The following is a 12,369-nucleotide window of genomic DNA, read 5'->3' on the forward strand; positions in this document are numbered from 1 at the left end:
ATCGGGCAGCGGTCTATCGGTTCGATTTTAACCCCTTAACGCCCACCGCACGACTATTTACGTCCGCAAAATGGCACGGACAGGCAGATGGGCGTATATATACGTCCCTGCCTTCTAGCGGGTGGGGGGTCCGATCGGGAAGACGGCGCGGCTATTCGTTTATAGCCGCTCCTTCGCGATCGCTCCCTGGAGCTGAAGAACGGGGAGAGCCGTATGTAAACACGGCTTCCCCGTGCTTCACTGTGGCGGCGTATCGATCGAGTGATCCTTTTTATAAGGGAGACTCGATCGATGACGTCAGTCCTACAGCCACACCCCCCTACAGTTGTAAACACACACTAGGTGAACCCTAACTCCTACAGCGCCACCTGTGGTTAACTCCCAAACTGCAACTGTCATTTTCACAATAAACAATGCAATTTAAATGCATTTTTTGCTGTGAAAATGACAATGGTCCCAAAAATGTGTCAAAATTGTTCGAAGTGTCCGCCATAATGTCGCAGTCACGAAAAAAATCGCTGATCGCCGCCAATAGTAATAAAAATAAAAATTAATAAAAATGCAATAAAACTATCCCCTATTTTGTAAACGCTATACATTTTGCGCAAACCAATCGATAAACGCTTATTGCGATTTTTTTTTACCAAAAATAGGTAGAAGAATACATATCGGCCTAAACTGAGGAAAAAATTTTTTTTTTATATATATGTTTTTTAAAGTAAAAAATATTGCATTTTTTTCAAAATTGTCGCTCTATTTTGTTTATAGCGCAAAAAATAAAAACCGCAGAGGTGATCAAATACCACCAAAAGAAAGCTCTATTTGTGGGGAAAAAAGGACGCCAATTTTGTTTGGAAGCCACGTCGTACGACCGCGCAATTGTCTGTTAAAGCAACGCAGTGCCGAATCGCAAAACCTGGCCTGGGCATTTAGCTTAAGTGGTTAAAGCATGTTTTAAAATTTTGGACCGAAGGACAACAGACCGATGAAACTGATTGGTTTGGACCGATGAAACTGAACCTCGGTCCATTCTCATCGGTTTTGTCCGACCGTGTGTACGCGGCCATACTCATGGAGTTGTGAAATCCTTGCTGAATCCGAGCATGCACGACCACCACCAATGCCGCCTCTACTGCACTGCGGTCCACGCTAGACATGTGCATTCGTTATCGTCCGAATGCATTTTCGTCCAAACTTCTGGATTTTCGTGTTAGTTTTAGTAAAACGATAACGAATGTGCAAAATCCGAAATAAAAAAATGCTTTATTTTCCTATCCATTATATTTTTGGATCGTTTCGACAACAGTTTGATATAGATTGAAGATTCGAAAATAACTGTGACATCAGCGATCTGTGTCTATGGAACCTGCGGTTGAATGTGCCTAGCCTAATGTCGCGTACACACAACCGTTTTTCGGGTTCTAAAAAATGATGTTTTTTTTTAAATTTCACTAAAAACCATCGTGTGTGGGTTTCAGAGCATTTTTCGGGTTCTAAAAAACGGGCAAAAAAATTGAACATGCTCTATTTTTTCACAACGTTTTTAACGTTGTCGTTTTTCGGATTGTAAAAAATGATCGTGTGTGGGCTTTAACGACATGAAAAATCCACGCATGCTCAGAAGCAAGTTATGAGATGAGACCGCTCGTTCTGGTAAAACTAGCGTTCGTAATGGAGTAAGCACATTCATCACGTTGTAACAGACAGAAAAGCGCAAATCGTCTTTTACGTGCAAAATGAAAGGATGAGGTAAGTGAAGGAGGACTGCACTAAGGTAAAGGAAGCTTTTTAGGAAAAAAATGTGTACCTTTACAACCCTTTTAAGCCACGGACCATTTGGCTGGCCAAAGACCAGGCCACTTTTTGCGATTCGGCACTGCGTCGCTTTAACTGACAATTGCGCAGTCGTTCGACGTGACTCCCAAACAAAATTGACGTCCTTTTTTCCCCACAAATAGAGCTTTCCTTTGGTGGTATTTGATCACCTCTGCAGTTTTTATTTTTTGCGCTATAAACAAAAACAGAGCGACAATTTTGAAAAAAAATGCAACATTTTTTACTTTTTGCTATAATAAATATCCCCCAAATATATATATATATATATATATATATATATATATATATATATATATATATATATATAAAAACTTTTTTTTTCCTCAGTTTAGGCCGATACATATTCTCCTACATATTTTTGGTAAAAGAAAAATCACAATAAGCGTTTATTGATTGGTTTGCGCAAAAGTTATAGCGTCTACAAAATAGGGGATAGTTTTATGGCATTTTTATTAATATTTTTTTTTTTACTAGTAATGGTGGTGATCAGTGATTTTTTTGTGACTGTGACATTATGGCGCACACATCGGACACTTTTGACGCTATTTTGGGATCATTGTCATTGAGCCCAGGTTCACATTGGAGCGATTGGAACAGTGCCATTGCCACCAATAGGCTGCGACTTGTCATGCGATTTGATCTCTCAAATTGCATGACAATTGGTGGCAATGGCACTGTTCCAATCGGTGCGACATCGATTTTGCGGCGCCGCACCGATTTGCAAAAATAGTTCCTGCACTACTTTTGCCGATTTCAGGTGCGATTTCTATAGACATCTGTGTATGAAGCCACACAGATGTCTATCAAGTAGCACCTGAAATCGCGCTGACCTTGCTACTTTGAAATCGCGCTACTTCAAGTAAAGTAGCACGATTTCAAAGTAGCATCAGTGTGAACCAGGGCTGATACAGCGATCAGTGCTATAAAAATGCACTGATTACTGGAAAAAATGAAGGGGTTAAGTGTGTCCTAGAGATGTGTTCTAACTGTAGGAGGGATGGGCTACGTGTGACAGGACACTGATCACCACTTCTGATTACAGGGAGCTGTGATCAGTGTCCTGTCACTAGGAAGAATGGGGAAATGCTTGTTTACATTAGCATTTCCCTGTTCTGCCTCTCCATGAGACGATCCCCGCGGACATCAAGTTTGCAGGACCTGCAGTCGGACTCACGGAGCTTTCGGTGGCGCACACGCCAACAATGCCGCTTCTTGAAGGGGGCGTACAGGTACGTCCATCTGTCCAGCGGTGCCATTGTGCTGACGTATATAGACGTGCACTGGTCGGCAAGTGTTTAATTCATGAAAATTGTTATGTTTTCCCCAAAAAATTATGATTTTTACATGTAGGAGAGAAATGCCAGAGTTGGCTTGAGCTGGAATTGTTCTTTTCCACAGTAAGGGTGGCGTTCCTCTTTTACAAGGACCTGAGAACATCACTGTTACTGGATTGAATAATAACCATGGGCCATATTCTCCTACATTGTAGGCGGGCAGCGCGTAAGCCATTTACACTCCGCCGCCCCAACCTACAGGAGCAAGTGCTGTATTCCCCAAACACTTGCTCCGTAGTTTGGGGCGGCGTAGTGTAATTGGCCCGGCGTATCCCCGCGTAAATCCAAGGGGGCGGCTTGTATTTAAATTAAGCGCGCCCCCGATTCTAACGAACTGCGCATGCGCCGGGCTTAAAATAGCCCAGTGCGCATGCTCCAGTTCTCGGCGTAAAACGTCAATGACGCCGACGTGTGCGTCATTGACGTAAAGTTGTATTCAAGAACGACTTAGTAAAATGACGTACCCGAAGGAAAAACACGACGCGGACCCGACGCCATACTTAACATGGCCTACGTGGGACTGGCGTAAGGTTACCCCTCATATAGCAGGGGTAACCTTACGCCTACGCAGACGACGTAAGCAACGGTTACGCAACGCGAATTTGTTCGGGAATCGGCGTATCAGGCTCATTTGCATAAACAAATGAGACCTGAACGTAAACGCCACCTAGCGGCCGGCTGGGTAATTACATTTAAGATCCGACAGTGTAAGGCCCCGTACACACGAGAGGATCGATCCGCTGAAATTGACCCGCGGATCGGTTTCAGCGGATAGATCCGCTGGTGTGTACGATCCAGCGGATATTCATCCGCGGATATATTTCGGGCCGACCGATTTCCAGCGGATAAAAATTTCTTAACATGCTAAGAAATCTATCCGCTGGAATCGGCTCCAGCAGATCGATCCGGTGGTCTGTACAGACTCACCGGATCGATCCGTCCGAACCCATCCCTCGCATGCGTCGTAATGATTCGACGCATGCGTGGAATTCCTTATATGACAGCGTCGCGCACGTCGCCGCGTCATCATCGCGGCGACGGCGCGACACGTCGTCACGATGGGAATTCGGCGCGCATTTCGATCCGATGGTGTGTACACTCCATCGGATCAAAATCCTCAGAGGATTTATCCGCGGAAACGGTCCGGAGGACCGTATCCGCGGATAAATCCTCTCGTGTGTACTAGGCATAAGTGACTTACACATGGCGGATCTTAAGTGTATCTATGCGAAAATTATTCTAAGAATCACTCGCATAGATACGCGGCCCAAAAAAGAGAGATACGACGGAGTATCCTGAGATACTCCGTCGTAACTATACTCAGAATATGGCCCCATATGTTTGTGGATGCAGCAGACGCACATTGACCGATTGCTCTTGTGCTAAAAAGCTGAAATTGCTAGTAATTGTGTTTCCATGTAAGCTTTATGGAACTACGCCTCAGAGAGCAGACAGACTCGCCTACATACATAAGACAGAAACAGGAAGAGTTTGAATTGACTTGCCCTTCCTGTGATCCCTCAATGTTTTCCACTAAAATAATCCAGAACACGAAGAACACAATGGAGAGTTATTATGTGCTGTCATTATGTGAAAATACAAGTATTTATAAATTATTTCCATCTTCCACTATACTCTATTATAGCAGGCCAGATATAGAATGCAATTACCCAAAAGAGAACTGAGGTAAACAAATCCTGAAACCAAAGTCTGCTTCAACCTTGTGTAATAGCATCATGTCATGAAAGAGAAATTTGGGGTTCCCAAGAAAAACAGAACCTCCAAACACTATCCGGGAGAAATCAGAGCAACCTAATAAACAAAAGTTTTAATCTAGACATAATAGCAAAGACAAAAACCTAAAGATTACAATTTGAATAAATATCTTGCATTAAAGGGGTTGTAAAGGATTTTTTTCCCCCCTAAATAGCTTCCTTTACCTTAGTGCAGTCCTCCTTCACTTACCTCATCCTTCCATTTTGCTTTTAAATGTCCTTATTTCTTCTGAGAAATCCTCACTTCCTGTTCTTCTGTCTGTAACTCCACAACGTAATGCAAGGCTTTCTCCTTGGTGTGGAGAAAGCCTCTTGAGGGGGGAGGGGGCGAGCAGGCAAGTCAGGACACTCTCTACTTTGCAGATAGAGAAAGGAGCTGTGTGTTAGTGGGCGTCCTGACACTCCTGCGCGCCCCCTCCCCCCTCAAGAGGCTTTCTCCACACCAGGGAGAAAGCCTTGCATTACTGTGTGGAGTTACAGACAGAAGAACAGGAAGTGAGGATTTCTCAGAAGAAATAAGGACATTTAAAAGCAAAATGGAAGGATGAGGTAAGTGAAGGAGGACTGCACTAAGGTAAAGGAAGCTATTTAGGGGAAAAAATGTTTTCCTTTACAACCCATTTAACCACTTGACCCACAGAAGATTTCCATTTTTTGTGATACGGCACTGCATTGTTTAACCTGACAATTGCACAGCTGTACCCAAATAAAATGTATGTCATTTATTTCCCACAAATAGCGCTTCCTTTTGGTGGTATTTTATCATCACTGTGGTCTTCATTTTTTTGCGCTACAAACAAAATAACAACGACAATTTTTAAAGAAAGAACAATATTTTTTACTTTCTATAATATATATATATACAAAAAATCAATCCCAACAAGTGTATATTGTACATAGCGTTATAGCGTCTACAAACTATGGAATATGTTTATGGAATATTTTTTATAGCGGGACTGCGATATTGTGGCGGACTATCAATGCCAATAAGCGTATAGTGATTGGTTTACACAAGCGTTATAACGCGGTCACATACAATACTACAACGAGCCAAGAAAATTGATTCCAAGCATGCGTAGGATTTTTGTGTGTCGGAATTGCATACAGACGATCGGAATTTCCGACAAGAAATTTAGTTTTGTCGGAAAAATTGAGAACCAGCTCTCAAACATTTGTCGGAAATTCCGACAGCAAATGTCCGATGTGTGATCCTGCCCACAGCTGCCACCCTGTAGCAGGAAGAGTGCTATAAGGCAGTCAGCAAGATTTTGAACAAATAGTTTAGTGAGTAATGTTTTATTGTTTAAACCCAAAAGGTGAAGCTCCACTTGTTTGCACCCTCCACCTCTTCACTGTCACATTTGGCACTTTTTGGGAGGAGGGGTTGACAGGTACCCACTCCCACTTCCGGATCAAAATGCGGCAACAATCGACAAATATATTCAGCCACCCTTCTGGGACCCATAAGACTGCGTGACATTTCAGAAAGGCGCAGCGCAACTTGTGCATGCACAGTGGGAAACCGGCAGTCAAGCTGGAAGGCTTAAAGGGTCACTAAAGGAAAAAAAAAAAATGCTGAAATGACTGTTTACAGGGTAGGCATGTGCAAAAGGGAAAATTTTGTTTCGTTTCGTTTCGTTTTAATTCGTTATTTAAAGCGGTCCTCCACCCTAAAGTGGAGTCCCGCTGATCGGAACCCTCCCCCCCTCCGGTGTCACATTTGACACCTTTCAGGGGGGAGGGGGGTGCAGACACCTGTCTAAAGACAGGTATTTGCACCCACTTCCGGCCACACGCTACGGGCGAAAGACGGGCATTCCGTCACATCCCGTCTGTCGCCCGTTGTGTGCTGGGAACACTCGGCTCCCAGCACACAGCGTGTGAGCCAATCGGCGGGCGCAGCGCGACTCGCGCATGCGCCGTAGGGAACCGGGCAGTGAAGCCGCAGCGCTTCACTTCCTGGTTCCCTGAGCGTGGATGGAGGGGGGAGCAGCAGAGAGGCGAGCGATCGCTCGTGCTCTGCTGCGATCAGCGCTGGACTCCAGGACAGGTAAGTGTCCTAATATTAAAAGTCAGCAGCTGCAGTATTTGTAGCTGCTGGCTTTTAATATTTTTTCCCCGTGACACATCCGCTTTAATTAATTTTGTTAAGTTAGGTTCGTTACATGTGTTAAATTCGTTTTCGGAACTCGTTCGTTTTCGACCGAATTTCGAAAAATCCGGTCGAATTCGAAAATTCTTTCTTCGAATATAATTTCGAAATTCGATCGGAATTCGAAAAAAAAATAAAAAATCGAATTCCAAATCGAAAACCCGCGGACGAAATTCGATCGGAATTCCAAAAAAAAAAAAATAATAATTTGTTCGAATTCCAAATCGAAAACCCGCGGACGAAATTCGATCGAAATTCCAAAAAAAAAAATTCGAATTCCGATCGAATTTCGTCCGCGGGTTTTCGATTCGGAATCGAAAACGTTCGTTCGGATTCGGTAAATTCATTAATATTGCAATTCGGGAATTCGTATGCATCCGAATGTCCGAATAATGAAAAATTTGTCCGAATTTCGATTCGGAACGAATCGAAATGCACATGCCTATTACAGGGTATAGAGACATAAAAGTGAACTGATTCCTTTTAAAAATGATTAAAAATAGATTAAATTCAATCATATAATGTGCCTCTAGTTTCACTTTCGTTTTTAAACTGGTTTCATGTTTCTGTGAAGTAAAGAGACCCACAGAACAAAAACAAACAAATCCAGGGCAGTGTTTTGTTTTTAAAATGAATCTGATTGGTTCTGAGGAGTTTTAGACACACAGTAATGACAGCTTAGACCACAGTGAAAAGCTCCCAGTACTGTGGTTATAAGGAGCCAGACAAGCAGGAAGTGTGGAGATCACAGCAGAATTACAGCAACTTCAATCAAAAACGAACAATGAGGACATGAAACCAGTACTGCAGTAAGGTAAAGGAAGCTATTTAGCTAAAAAAAAAAAATCCTTTAGTGACGGACCCCTTCACGCCGATATACGTCGGCAGAACGGCACGGCTGGGCACATCCACGTACATGTACATGGCTCTTTAAGCCGAGCCGTGGGGTCACGCACGGGAGAGTGCATGCGACCCGGTCCGAAGCTCCGTGACCGTGGCCGCGGGACTCGCGGACCCGATCGCCGCTGGAGTCCCGCGATCGGTCCCCCCTACAGTTAGAAACACAAATGTGGTCACACATAACCCCTTCAGCGCCCCCTTATGGCTAACTCCCAAACTGCAATTGTCATTTTCACAGTAAACAATGCATTTTTAATGCATTTTTTGCTTTGACAATGGTCCCAAAAATGTGTCAAAATTGTCCGAAGTGTCCGCCATAATGTCGCAGTCACGGAAAAAATCGCTGATCGCCGCCATTAGTAGTAAAAAAAAAAAGATCATAAAAATGCAATAAAACTATCCACTTTTTTGTAAACGCTATAAATTTTGCGCAAACCAATCGATAAACGCTTATTGCGATTTTTTTACCAAAAATAGATAGAAGAATACGTATCGGCCTAAACTGAGGAAAAAAAATAATGTTTTATATATTTTTGGGGGATATTTATTATAGAAAAAAGTAAAAAGTATTGCATTTGTTTCAAAATTGTCGCTTTATTTTTGTTTGTAGCGCAAAAAATAAAAACCGCAAAGGTGATCAAATACCACCAAAAGAAAGCTCTATTTGTGGGAAAAAAAGGACGCCAATTTTGTTTGGAAGCCACGTCGCACGACCGCGCAATTGTCAGTTAAAGCGACGCAGTGCCGAATCGCAAAAACTGTCCGGGTCCTTTAGCTGCCTAAAGGTCCGGGTCTTAAGTGGTTAATGTGTTAAACCAAAAACACTTAGGGCCATATTCACAGAAGAAATACGCCGGAGTATCTACTGATACTCCGGCGTATTTTCAAATTTGCCGCGTCGTATCTTAATTTGTGATTCACAAACAAGATACGACGGCATTTGGCTAAGATCCGACAGGCTTACGGCTTCGTACGCCTTCGGATCTTAGGCTGCAATACTTCGGCCGCCGCTGGGTGGAGTTTGCGTTGTTTTCCAGAGTCGGGTATGCAAATTAGCTTTTACGGCGATCAACGAAGCTACTCGCGTGCGTTACGTTGTCGCTCGTCGTTTTTTCCCGTCGCAAAGTTAAGCCTGCTTATTCATGGCTTAACTTTAGACGAGCCATGTTAAAGTATGGCCGCCGTTCCCACGTCGAATATGATTTTTTTTTTTTTGCGTAAGTACGTTACGCACGTCGCCATTCACAAACACGTCGGGGCGCCGTAATTTTGCGCAAAGCACGGCGGGAAATTTCCAAATAGAGCATGCGCAGAACGTTCGGCGCGGGAACGCGCCTAATTTAAATGGTACACGCCCCATTTGAATTAGGTGGGCTTGCGCCGGACGGCTTTACGCTACGCCGCCGAAATTTTACACGCAAGTGCTTGGTGAATCAGGCACTTGAGCTGAAAACTTGCGGCGGTGTAACGTAAAGACGATACGTTACGCCGCCGCATTTGTACCTGAATCTGGCCCTTAGGATTTAATATTACTTTACTGCTAAAGGGAAAAATGGAAAGAAAAAGTTCTAAGTGCTCTGTAATCTCCAAAATGGTTGACTTGGAGCGTAGACGGGGCTTCTTCTCTGTGCTCCTGTGGATGAATGGAGTGATAGGGAAGGAAAGCTAAGTAATAGAAGCACCCAGGGCTGGCTATTAGCTTAACCTCTCAATTTGTCCTACATAAACAAAGCACAGGATCACTTTAAATTGACTTTTCTTGTTAATCTAAGTCCCACTGAGCAATGTTAAAGCGGGGGTTCACCCTTAGAGGGCACTTTTTCCCCTTAGATGGATGCTCGTTATTACTAGGGGAATCGGCTATTTATTTAAAAATAGGTGCAGTACTTACCCGTTTACGAGATGCATCCTCTCCGTCGCTTCCGGGTATGGGCTTCGGGAATGGGCGTTCCTTCTTGATTGACAGGTTTCCGAGAGGCTTCCGACGGTCGCATCCATCGCGTCACGATTTTCCGAAAGAAGCCGAACGTCGGTGCGCAGGCGCAGTATAGAGCCGCACCGACGTTCGGCTTCTTTCGGCTACGAGTGACGCGATGGATGCGACCGTCGGAAGCCTCTCGGAAGACTGTCAATCAAGAAGGAACGCCCGCTCCCGAAGACCCATACCCGGAAGCGACGGAAGAAGATGCAGCTCGAAAACGGGTAAGTACTGCACCTATTTTAATACAAATAGCCGATTCCCCTAGACCGAACGAGCAGGAATCTAGGGGAAGAAAAAAATTTTTTTTAGAAATGGGTGAACTCCCGCTTTAAATCTGAATACACTAAGCTAGAAGCTAGCAGAGCTCTAAAGAGTGTTTTATAGACCAGGCTTAATCAAATGGAGCAAAGCCAAAACTCTTATCACAGCCACAAGCTCATGCCTCCGCACAACAGGCCTGGTTCTTTAACTGGTTGACGTAACAGAAAATTTGAGAAGAAACAACTTTAGAAGCCCAAAGAGCTTGGAATCATTGAGGTTGATTTATTGAAATCAAATAGGCTGTTCACTTTTCAAGGGAATGTTCCCTTAGCTTAGTGAATGAGGTGAAGCTCTGCTGACTTCCACCATCCAGTCGTGCAAACAAAAATGTTATTATTTTGTTATTCCTCTTGCACATGATTGGGTATTCTTTGCAAAGTGAATATTCACCATGGGCCAGATTCACATATAATTACGTTGCTCCTGGGCAGCGTAACGTATGTGATTTACGTTACACCGCCGCAGGTTTACAGCCTTAGTGCCTGATTCTCAGAACACTTACCTGTAAACTTGCGGTGGTGTATCGTAATGGGGCGGGCACCATTTAAATTAGGCGCGTTCCCGCGTTGAGCGTACTGCGCATGCTCCGTCGGGTAGATTACCCGACGTGCATTGCGCTAAATGACGTCGCACCGACGTCATTTGCTTAGACGTTAACGTAAATGGCGTCCAGCGCCATTCACGGACGTCTTACGCAAACAACGTAGATTTTTTAAATTTTGACGCGGGAACGACGGCCATACTTAACATTGGCTGCGCCTCATAGACCCAGGGGCAACTTTACGCGTCGCAAAGGCTACGGAAACGTCGTAAATTCTCTGCGTCGAGCGCACGTACGTTCGGGAATCGTCGTAATTTGCTAATTTACATAAGCGACGGGGAAAACGACGTCGGCGACACCTAGCGGCGGGAAAAAAAATTGCATTTAAGATCTGACAGCGTAAGAGCCTTACGCCTGTCAGATCTAATGGGTATCTATGCGTAACTGATTCTAAGAATCAGTCGCATAGATACCCAGGGCCAGATTAGGACTTACGACGGCGCAAACGCCTTTGAGAATCTGGGCCCATGTTTACTAATCTAATGCCCTGTACACACGACCATTTTTTCCGTCGGAATAAGGTATGGTTTTTCCGACGGAACTCCACTCAAGCTGTCTTGCATTCACACGGTCACACCAAATTCCGACCGTCAAGAACGCGGTGATGTACAACACTACGATCAGCCGAAAAAAAATTAAGTTTAATGCTTCTAAACATGCGTCGACTTGATTCCAAACATGCATGGTTTTTAGTGCGTCGGAATTCCATACAGGCGAACGGATTTTTCCGATAGGAATTTTTTCCGTCTGAAAAATAGAGAACTTGCTCTCTATCTAAGTCCGTAGGAAATTCAGACGGAAAAAGTTTGATGGGGCATACACACGGTCGGAATATCCGATAAAAAGCTCCCATTTGACTTTTTCCATCGGAAAATCCGACCGTGTGTACGCGGCATAAGGGAAAATTCCCCTGCAAACTGGGAATTCCCTTGCAAAGTGAACAACCTTTAGTAAATTAACCCCATTATATCAAGTATCAGGAAAACAAGCACTTGTTTTATTCTGTTAAAGCGGGAGTTCACCCGAATTTTTTTTTTAACAGATTCATGCTCATTTTGTCAAGGGGAATCGGGTAGTTTTTTTTAAATCGAAGCAGTACTTACCGTTTTAGAGAGCGATCTTCTCCGCCGCTTCCGGGTATGGTCTTTGGGACTGGGCGTTCCTATTTGATTGACAGGCTTCCGACGGTCGCATACATCGCGTCACGAGTAGCCGATAGAAGCCGAACGTCGGTGCGGCTCTATACGGCGCCTGCCCACCGACGTTCGGCTACTTTCGGAAAATCGTGACGCGATGTATGCGACCGTTCGGAAGCCTGTCAATCAAATAGGAACGCCCAGTCCCGCAGCCCATACCCGGAAGCGGCGGAGAAGATCGCTCTCTAAAACGGTAAGTACTGCTTCGATTTTAAAAAAACTACCCGATTCCCCTTGACAAAATGAGCATCAATCTAATGTTAAAAATTAAGT

The sequence above is a fragment of the Rana temporaria genome, chromosome 3, assembly GCF_905171775.1.
Source record: "Rana temporaria chromosome 3, aRanTem1.1, whole genome shotgun sequence".
NCBI lineage: Eukaryota > Metazoa > Chordata > Amphibia > Anura > Ranidae > Rana > Rana temporaria.